This window comes from Camarhynchus parvulus, chromosome 14, assembly GCF_901933205.1.
Source record: "Camarhynchus parvulus chromosome 14, STF_HiC, whole genome shotgun sequence".
In the NCBI taxonomy this organism is placed as follows: Eukaryota; Metazoa; Chordata; class Aves; order Passeriformes; family Thraupidae; genus Camarhynchus; species Camarhynchus parvulus.
The window spans coordinates 6,905,603-6,915,086 of record NC_044584.1 but is presented as its reverse complement, the minus strand read 5'-3'; positions in this window follow the sequence as shown (position 1 = coordinate 6,915,086).

Genomic DNA, 9,484 nt, shown 5'->3' with positions numbered 1-9,484 from the left:
GGGGGGAGTTATCTAGAGCTGATTTTGATTTTCCTCTTTCAAATATCAGCAGGATGCTGAGCCTCGCCTCGTTATGCAAATAGAAGCAATTAGAGCTCACCCAGGCTCTGCCCACGTGATGGTTTATGGCACTCGCAGAAATCCTTCCTGCTGCATGAGAGGAATAACAACAGCAGCCCCCCGAGCCTGCCCCAGCCCTGCCACGGCCAGGGACACGGCAGGGCTGCAGAGGGGAGCCCAGAGCCGGGACAGATCCCCCAGCAGCATCCCCAGGCCTCCCAGAGTTCTCAGAGGAGGATTTTCCAAAGGCTCTTCTCTTCCACGGATACACCAGCCCTGCCACCAGCCCTTGGGCTGTGAGAGGAGGAGGGATGGAGGGGGAAGGGGGAGAGCATCACCCCAAAGCCTTTTCCCCACCGAGGCACAAAGCCAGCCCCCAGCAGGGCATTGCTTCGCTTTGGCACCTGGCTCCCAGGGGACGCCCTTTGCTGAGCTCCAGCAGAAAGAGGCAAAGCAAAACGTCCTAAATCCCCTGCACTGGGGTGAGAAAGCTCAGAAAAGTCACCCCCAGAGCAGCCCCAGCCCCACCTCAGCTGCAGCAGGAGGAGGTGGTGGCTCCATCCCCTTCACCTCCCCAGGGCCACCTGCAGGGACCAGACACGGGAGTGTAAATCAGGCTGGATGCCATAAATCCATCATCTCCCTCCTGATTTACACCCAGGTAGCCAGGAGGATTTACTCCCTGTACCTGCCTTGAGGTTCCCACCCCCAGAGGAGCACAGGGAAAAGGAAAAAAAAAAAAAAAAACAGGCTCTTTCAATATTGATCTTGCTCCTAAATCTCTTTTCTTTTTTTCCCTCCTTCTTCTTTGGATGCAAATGGAGATTGATGAGCCCAGGCCAGCAGCTCCTCACCTCTGAGGGTCATTTCTCTGTGTTTCCCGGGGGGAGGAGTGGGCAGTGGGATCCCACAGAGGCCATCAGCCCCCATCCACGGGCAGGAGAGAGCTGCCAGCCCCTGGCTCAGCCCAGAGGTGCTCGCTGCAGTGCGGGGTGAGGAACGTCCTCATGGATGGAGAGGGGTGAAGGACACCACCAGGGATCATCTCACAGAGAGGTGGCATTAAAGCCAGCAAGTCTCCAGCCTGCATCCCTGCATCAGCAGCTCTCTCCAGGGCTTGCAGGTTGGAAGAGCAGCAAGGAGCCTTTTCCATCTCCCCAAAGCAAAAATTCTCCATCTCACAGGGGAGGCAAAGAGCGATCACCACAGAGAGATGGAATTCTGCAGCCACAGGATGGTTTGGGAGTAAGACTCTTGTACCCACCCTGAAGGACCCCCAAAGCTTTGGGAATTACCCAAAGCTTTAGGAATTACCCAAAGCTTTAGGAATTACCCAGGCATCCAGCAGGGAGCTGGGAAAGGGCTGAGTCAGCAGCCAGAGTCGCCCCCAGCCAGGCCGTTCGTCAGGCAAAGGTTGGGGAAGGAGCTTTCCCTCCCTAGCAGGGCCAGGCAAATAATTCCTGGCAGATAAATAATTCAGCAGGAGCTGAGCCGTGCTCTGGCTGAGGATTGCCTGCGAGCCCTCGGCAATTATCCCGAATTTATTCGCCAGCCTGGATTTTTAGGTGAATTATTCAGACAAGGCGTTGCTGGGCTGAGGAAAAGCCCGGGGAAAGGAGGCAACACCTGAAATGACAGGAGAAATCCTCGTCAGGAGGGGGGGGCTGCAGAGGACAGGTGGTGCTGGGGTTGTTTCCCATCTGTGGGGTCAGAGTTGGGTTTCCACCCGTTCCCTTCCCAGCCAAGAGCCCCTGGACATCCCTGTGCTTTCTGCCCCCTGCCAGCCAATTCCTCTGCTCAGGGAAAGGAGATGGAGGAGAGCCAGCTCCAGCAGAATAAATTCGGATTTCTGTGTGGATGAGCATCTCCCAAATTGCTTTAATGAGGCATCTCCTGCTTGTCCCAGCTGCAGGCTCCTCCACAGCCACACAAGCCCACGTGGTGGGGACACCCACAGGTGTCTTAACTCATCTGGAGTCATCAGCCAAGGGCTTGGCCCCCACTGCCTGCAGTGAAGACACAGAGATGGGCTTTGCAGTGGAAAAAATGCCAAAACAGTCAATTCAACCAAAAAAAGTCATTTTCTTGAAGGACAAAGCAATGCTTCCAGCAGGAAATGAGAGCAGCAGCATTGCAGGGATACAGGGAATATCTCAGAGAGGTATCTCAGCCTCCAGACACTGGAGCTGCTCCTGCTCCAAGGGGGATTTGGCTCTTCCCTTGCCTGGAGCAGAAGATCCCTGCAGCAGTGAGAGCCCCTGGCCCTTCCCCAGGCAGCTCCATCTGCTCTGCATTCCCAGGAGATGAAACTGCTGGAGGAGAGGACTCAAGGGCAGGTTGGACAGGGCTTGGAGCAGCCTGGGGCTTTGAAAGAGATGAGCTTTAAGGTCCCTTCCAACCCAAACCACCTGGGATCCTCTGCAGAGTCAGACCACGCCGGGCAGGCTGACACCTTGGCCCAGCTGTGGATTGCAGCAGCCAGGATGGAGTCACCTCCCTTCGACAGGAACACACCACAGGACCCTAAACCTCCCACAGGAGGACATTCCTGAAAACATCCACATGGACTAAAGAGTCTAATAATAGAGATAAAATCAAATACAATCTCACAGCTGGATATTTTAAAGTCCACCTTGTGATTTTAAGGGTTTAACTCACATTTGCTCCTCAGGGCTGGTGGTGACTGTCCCAGCAGTGTGACCAAGTGTCCTTGTCCCTTCCCGTGGTGGGAAGCAGCTCTGGCAGAGCTGGCACCACTCTCCTGCCTTGCCAGGGCCACTCCAGGGTCACAGCAAACCCCTTTCCCCTCCCCTTTGCGGGGATGTGTCCCGGTGCCACGGTCCCCACACACGGCACCAAGTGTCCCCAGAGCCAGGAGCTGTGGCAAAGCCCCCTCCCCACCCAGGGAGGCTTTGCAAGGCTCCTGAATTAACAAACCTGCCTCTCCACGAGCCAACTGCTACAGGCTCCGGATCAATGGAACAGGTAACAAAGAAGAAAAGCGAAATAAATTTGCATGACTGTTCCCTGACGGGTGTTTGATTCCACAAAAGGAACACGTCTCCTCTGGCTGGGCTGAGCTCCTCGGCAGCACCAACTGCTCCTCTGTTTTCCCTTGAATTGCCAGTCATGCATTTGAAATTATCTTTAAGCAGAGAGAGGAGGGAAGTGCTTACCTCGGGAGATGCTGACTCGGAGGCGCAGTCCCGCGGGAAGGAGGAGGATCCAGACCCCCCCAGCTGCTCTCCAGGCTGCCAGAGCCCACCCAAAGCAGCATGAGACCCACAGATTTCCCTCGCTGCCTGGAAGGGACTCGCTCATGGGGGTCACCTTCCTCCAGCTGCTCCTCACCCTCGCCTGGTCCCTGCTGACCCCCAGGCTGTTCCTCAGGAGCATCCCAGGATGATCCTCAGCATGCAGCCATTTCCATCTCAGCTGGGGCAGCCTGGGCACTCTTGGGGAGTTGATCCATGGTATTTCACCCAGATTTGATGAGGGAGTGATTTATTACAGGCTGCAGACCGGCAGGGGGACAGCCAGTGTCCCTGGCAGAGGTTTGGGCCCAGGGAACAAGCGCAGGGCTCAGAGGTCCAGGGGAGTTTCCTGCTCCCTTCTAAGGCTGCCCAGGGGCCTCCATCATGCTGGGTGGGGAGCCTGGAGGTGGAAAAAGCCATTGGGCACTGGGAAGGGAGCCAGGAATGGTGATGGGGACACTGGGACTCTGTGACCAGCTCACACCAGGTACCAATGGCTCTCCAGTCCTTGCTTGGTCTCTGCCCACTGCCTTGGCTGTGCCCCCTTTCCCAGGGTTGGGGACAAGGAACCACAGAAGAACCTCAGCATCCACCCCACCACAGAGCCAGGGACAGCCCAGCTCAGCCCCTTCCCAGGGCTGGGGTCCCCCCACAAAGAGGGTGGAGGCTCCTGCTGATGCCAGAGGGTCCCCTGGGATCTGCTGGGCTGCCTGGAAGGAGCTGGGCCGGGCTGGTGGGAGCTGCAGCCAGGCACTGGCACATAAATACACCATAAAATAAATACCCTGAGCCTGTGTGGATCAGGGAGCAGTGCAGGGACACGAGGAGACCTGCCCTGCCCCATCCCATCCCATCCCATCCCATCCCATCCCATCCCATCCCATCCGGCTCACCAGGAGCCCCCCACATCAGTGCTCCACCAGTGAGAAATAAGGGAGCAATGTGGTGGCTCTGGCCCCAGGATCTGCCAAGTTTCTCTGTCAGAGAAGCAAAACGAGGACTCTGGAGATGCTGATGCCCTCACCCCTGCCAAGGCTGTGCCACTGCCAGCCTGGGGGTGACAATGAGGGTGCCCAGAGCCCCTGCACGGCCCCAAGGAGAGGATGGGGGGAGGAGAACAGACAACAAAAAAGAGCTTTTATAGAAAACACAGATAGATCCATCCCAGCTGATGTGAGAGGATAGGAAAGGGAGGAGGGAAAAGCAGCAGCTGGGGTTTCAGAGAACAATGTGGGGAGAAAGAAGAAAGAGGGAGGAAGATGAGTGCGGTTGGGTCGCCGTGGCTGTCGGGGGGAGGGCAGCAGCAAAGCCAGTGATCAGCCAGATCTGAAACCAGACAAAACCATTTCCACATGCCAATAAAACCCAGAGTGTGGAGGGTTTGCAGGGATCTGGGGCCCCCATGCTGCCTCTAAAACAAACCAGAGGAGCTGGAAGCTCACCCAGGCAGGAGCTGGGACATGGAAGGGAGCGCAGTGATGGCATCTGACCTTTCCTTCCCCATCATCATCCCTCCTGGCACTGTCTGTATCACAGGGACAAATGGCAAACAACTGGGCAGTGCAGGCATTGCTTCCTGGGGCTGGTGGTGCTGCTGGGTGTGAGTTGGGTGGGCTCCATGTGGGACTGGGGACTGGAAGGCTGGAGGCATCCCCGCTGCCATGGGACACAGCCCGACAGCCCCAGCCCTCCCCACGCTGGGATGGGGACATTCTCCAGGACACAGATGACCGAGACCTGCTCCCACCTGTGTCCCACCATGCGGTGACCTCGGCTGAGCCTTTGCCTCCCCCTGGCTGAGTCAGGCACTGTAACTCCCCGGGCAGGGCCTGGCCAGAGAGGGAAGCAGCCGCTGCCCTGAGCCGTGATAAATCACCCCAGCACAAGCACAGCACCCACTGCCCGCGCCCAGGCTGTAAATCTGCAGCAGCAGCAACCAGAGCCTCTTATCAGGAGAGGCCACATCCCTCCCTGCCCAGCCCAGCCCTCGTGCTGCCCACGTGGCATTGCCAGGAGAGGAAGAGGATGCTGGCTTACCCCGAACCCGCAGCCTTATCGGGCACCACGGTCCCTGCTGAGCTCTGCACCCACAGCACTCCCACACACAGCACACCCACACACACCCACAGCACTCCCACACCCAGGGGATCGTCACCTCCGTGCCAAGGACCCCATTCCCGTCCCTCAGCCTCGAGGAAACACCTTCATCCTTTCCCTCTAAGCTCAACAAGCAGGAGGGCAGGACAGCTGTGATGTTTTCCTCTGAAGCCTTGGACAACTCAGTCCTCTGGGAACATTCCAGAGAACAGGATGTTCCCAGAGGACTGAGGTGTCCAAGGTGTCCTGTATTTCCCAGAGAATGGAGGCAGGACTGAGGGCAGTGCTTCCATCCCTCTGGACATGGGAGAGGAGATATTGAGGAGGATATTGAGGAACACGTCCAAGGACACACCGAGGAAGGTCCTCGGGTACTTTGGGCACATTTGGACACTGAGGATTCACCAGGCAGCCTGGAAGTCACTGCCACACACAGCTCCAGGAAAAGCTGCGCCCTCATTATGTTAATTAATAGCAGTGAAGGAAATCAAGCACAGGTCTGTGCCCCAGCATCCCTTTCCACCAAGGCAAAGCCATTGGGCTCCACAGGGAAAGGGTGACCAGAGGGACTTACAGAGGGTGGAAATTCCAGCTCTGCTCCCAACTATCAGAGCAAGGAGATGCTGGAACAGCCCTGCATAAGAAGAGCAGGTGTGAAACACCTACAGCTCAGACCAGAGCAGGGTCCTGTGGCATGGTCACCAACAATCAGAGGAGGTGACAGTCACACCAGAGCCCTGCTGGAAATGAGGAGAGACAGGTCCTGATTGGAACAACTGGGCACGAGGCAGAGCTGCTCCTGCATTTGCTGAGCAGCTGAGCTGTACTTCTGCACACCCTGTAGGGCAGGGGTAGGATTATGCTGGAAATGGGAATATTCCTCAGAATCACAGCCCCTGATCCCAATGGAGGGGTCACCCCATGGCAAATGAGCCCACCAAAGCCAACCAGGCAGAAAAGGGTAATGAGAGGTTTGAGAGGTTTGGAGTTGGAAAAGCAGGCCCAAGGTGCAGAGAAATGTTACCCTGAGTTTGAAATGAATTAAACCTGGTGCAAACACCAGAGCTCCTGCAGGAGGCTGGGGGAAGCCCTGCCCTCTCCACTGCTCTTGGTCCTCTGAGATTTTCTCCTCTTCTGTTCCCACCCACAACAGGGTTTTATGATGGCATCAAACTCAATGTTCCCAGCACCTCTGGGAGTGCAGGACCTGCTCAGAAGGGTTATTTCAGCCTGAAGGGCAGATTTACCACAAACAAATCCAAATGGAGAAGCAGCCGTGGGGTTTTTGCACCCTCTGCCAAGAAATGTCAGGGCCTCCAGCATGACAGGGGCACAACTTGTTCCTTCCTCTCTCTTTCCTCTTTCTTAGGAAATTAAAAATAATGGTGGTAGATGCCTCTTGGCTTTATCCTCTCCCACCAGAGCAGATTCAATTAGCAGCTTCCCTGAGTGGCAGAGGTGTGATTGGCTCCCAGAATGGGATGTGTTAAGATGCAGGGCAGCAGGAAGTTTCCATTTGCCCCCCAACCAAATTCCCCAACCATTCCCACACTGAGGATCAGATAAGCTCACCTGTTTCCCTTCCTCATTAATGGGTTTGGGAGGTGCAGCCTGTGGTTTTGTGGAAGAAGCCCTGAGGACACGTTCACCTGGGAGAGCCCACACCAGATTCCTTTCTTCACACATCCATGGGATGCTCTCTACATCCAAAACCATCTCAGCACCCACCAGCTGGGCACAAGGAGCTTCACACCCCGAGCTGGCAGCTGCTGCTGACACCAAAACCACCCCAAAACACCCCAGGCCCAAAGGGGATTCCCATGATAGAGGTGGGCAGCTGAAACCTTAACAGGTCCTGTATGAAAACAGCACGGTGCCCCTATGAGGGGGTTCAGGCCTCTCAGAGGACCCAAAACCCAGTTATTCCCTTTCCACCCACATCCCATCCTCTCAATGCCCAGGGATGGGAGCTGTTCCCTTTCCACAGCACGTCCCAGAGCCGAGTGCCCAGTGTGGCACTCCTGCTGCATCCAGGAGGAGAGAACCATGCTCCACACGATGCTCCACACCCCTCACACCAAGCCCTCTGCATCCCACAATTCCCATTTGATTCCCCTTTAAAGGGGCTGTAATGCAGCGTGTATTTATACTTCAAAACAGCTTGTTTGTGTAATTGCCAAAAAAATGTAAAAAAAAAAAAAAAAAGACACAAAACAGCCCTGCTACAATGACTAATTAGCTCGCTCCTGCCTCGTCCCCTGTAAACAAATGTATTTGTAACCAATTTGCAAGCACTTTGCATAAGGGGCCCAGAACACTCGTGCCTGTTTGATGCATTTTGACATTAATTTGATAATGGCAGCTTAACAAGGAATCCAGGCTCCCCAGCTATAAATATGCTGCTTTTCCACTTCCTTTTATCTGCACAGTGAAATAATGTTTTTCCCCCTGCTGCAATAACCACCATCCAACCCTTTCATGAATGCCCTTTATGTCCTTTAGCATTTTCAAGGCTGCTTTGCTTTTTTTTTTTTTTTTTCTCCTGCTGGAGAAAGTAAAAGGGTTTTATTAGTTGTATTTTTAATTCCTGTTCATTGGTGGGGGGAAGGAGAAGAGAGGACAGTAATGGTGCTCTGATAATGCAGCTTCCAAGAGACAGGGAGGAGAGAGTTGTTCAGAAATACTGCTCCATCCATTTGTGCTTCCTAGGAAAAAGAAAGTTCATCCTTTTCCTTCCCTTCTCCACTTGCCATGGCTCTCCCTCACCATGCAAGCCTCCACCACCGCACCAAAAACCAAATCCAAGCACAGTGAAATGGAAATGGGACCCTGGAGTCCACTCTGGTGGCAACCAAAAGGCACAGAAAGGGCTGGATCACAGGGCTACAGCTCACCCATGCCCTGACACCATCACTCCTCCTCTCCTGGCCCTCCCCAGGACTTTCCACCTCTCCCCAAGCTCAGAACCTCACTCACACACCGCATCTCCCTTGTGCAGGGCAGGAATCCTCCAGCTCTGCCTCATCTGCCAGCCCCTGGGGAAGCACCAAGCCCAAAATGAGCACCTTGGGAATTGTCAGGTGCCTCCTGTGGCCACAGACATCCTTCAGCTCGAGGAGCTGAAGCAATCTGGCCTCTCTCCTCCACACTCCCTCCTCCCCTGCCTCCGTGTCAGCACCAGGGATGCACAAACTGCTCCCAAACTGCCCTGGGGGTGAAGCTGCACTTGGAGCACAGACCCAGAGGACCTCTCCTCCTGCCATCCCATCCCTGGGGACCTCCCAGAGAATGTCCCAGCAGTGGAAGAGCCAGGGCCTTCTGCCCCTTTCCCTGGCATCCCCACTCCATGTGCCCACCCCATGGCTGTGCAGGGGAGGGCAAACCCAGAAACACCGCGAGACATCTGAGCAGAAAATCTCTCCCTGTGCCAAGCTGAGCTCTGCACCCTCAGCATTCCCACACCTCCACTCCAGTTCTCCTGCCTGGAAACTGAGTCAGGTCCCTCCTTGCCAAGAGATAAGCTGGCAGAGGACATGAGATCAGTACCAAAAGGGAAGAGGGATGCTCTGCACAGGCTATCCCTGGGTTCCCTCCCACCAGTGTTTCATACTGACCACAGCTCTTCCAGCCGTTTCCCCCGAGTCCTGCCCTGGGATCATGAATTCCAAAACCCCACAGCAAGTCCCAGCAATGAGATGGAGGCTTAGCAGAGTCCAAAAGCACATTCCTTCCTCAGCCTCCTCCCTCCTTATCTCCTTCCTCCCTCCCCACAAAGCACATTTAGATAAATGTTATTGGAACAGTAAAATCTATAACCTAAACACAAGCACAGGAGGGATGGAAGGAGGGTCTGCACTCCATGCCTGGGTAAGCAGATCTGCCAGAAGAGAAAAACAGGAGAGCCCATGATCCCCTCTGGGAGTAAAACCTTGGGTCACTGCAGGCAGGGATCCCAGCACAGAGGCTCTCCTGCAGTCCCACAAGCCCTGCACGGACTCACTCACCTTTTGAAAACTGATCACACCCCAGTTCTGAGGCTTTTCTCTACTTCACCTACCTGGGGTGAATTGACT